We start from the raw sequence: 1,285 nt of genomic DNA, 5'->3' as shown, positions 1-1,285 counted from the left end.
CTTTTCTAAGGTAGGGTCTTGCAGCATAGTTCCAGCTGGTCTTGTACTCATTTGGTGTTCTGGGCTGGCCTTGGACTTGGCTGAGAGCCTCCTGCTTCAACCTCCTGCACGTTGGGATTACAGGTGTGCACCACCATGCCCCACAGGTGCTGTTTCTCCTCTTTCACTTCAGCCTCAGCAGCTGTGCTGGGGTGTTGCTTAATGAGGCTTGGCGGTCTTTCTCACGTATGCAGGGCCAACCTGGTGGGTATCTGGTCTGAGCAGGTAGCCAGGGCTCCAGATTCAGGAGGCCCAGACTTTGTGCTTAGTACTACAGAGCCTTGAAATTCCTCATTTGATCTGTGGAATTATGATTTCTAAGTGACATCTTGATAGCACTTTGGAGCCCATGCCAGGGTTTGGGAACCTAAGCTCACACGTGCTACTGCCTCCCCAAATCTGCCTACCTCCCCAGATAGTTCCACTAGGGACCTACTCCCCTGCCCCCTGTACCTGAGGCCCAGCCGTTCCTCACCTTAGTGAACCTTGCCACTGGCAAGGACCTGGTATGCATGCAGGAGGTGGCACAGTGGGGCACCTATGTGCTGTGGTGTTTCAGGGCAGGGCAGGCCTAATGGTGGCTACCTGAGCCTGGCCAGACACAGCGCATAGATCTGGGGGCTGCTAGTTGTCCAGTTTGCTGGCGCCAAAAGCCAGCAAAGTATTCCGTGTCTGGCAAAGTCCTCTTTTGGACAGTTCAGGTCTTGGGGGACTTGAGCTCATCTCTTCCAGTCAACCCGAAGCATTTTCTGGGAGAAGCCAAGAAACACAAATTGTATAATCTCAGTCATTTTGCACATGGGCATCACACTGCAAAAAGAATGGTAAAACTCATGCTAATAATTTAAAATTTTAATTTCTCCATGGGAGACATTAAATAGCAAGTAAATGCCATGAAAAGTGGAGAGAGAGACTACAGGAGGAGGCAAAAACTGTAGTTTAGCATATTTTTGGACCTCATGCTTGCAGAGCAGGTTCTGTTGAGCTACGTCCCCAGCCCTGTAGTTCAGCATCTTAACTAGCTCTTTTTTTTTTTCTTTTTACACAAAGGCCCTCACAGTTTATTCTGTGCTGGGCCTTGCGAATTACACAGCTGGTTCCGCATGAGCCCGCACACTTCTGGCTCTAAACTGTGCCTGAGCATACTTTATTTATTAAGCATTTTTGAAGAAAACAAACTCAGCGCTGTGTCCTGTGTGGTTAGTACCACACTACAAGGAGCAGGGCCCCCAGGAAATACAAACAC

This window comes from Octodon degus, unplaced genomic scaffold (assembly GCF_000260255.1).
Source record: "Octodon degus isolate 3935 unplaced genomic scaffold, OctDeg1.0 scaffold00020, whole genome shotgun sequence".
NCBI lineage: Eukaryota > Metazoa > Chordata > Mammalia > Rodentia > Octodontidae > Octodon > Octodon degus.
Note: the sequence above shows the minus strand (reverse complement) of the source record.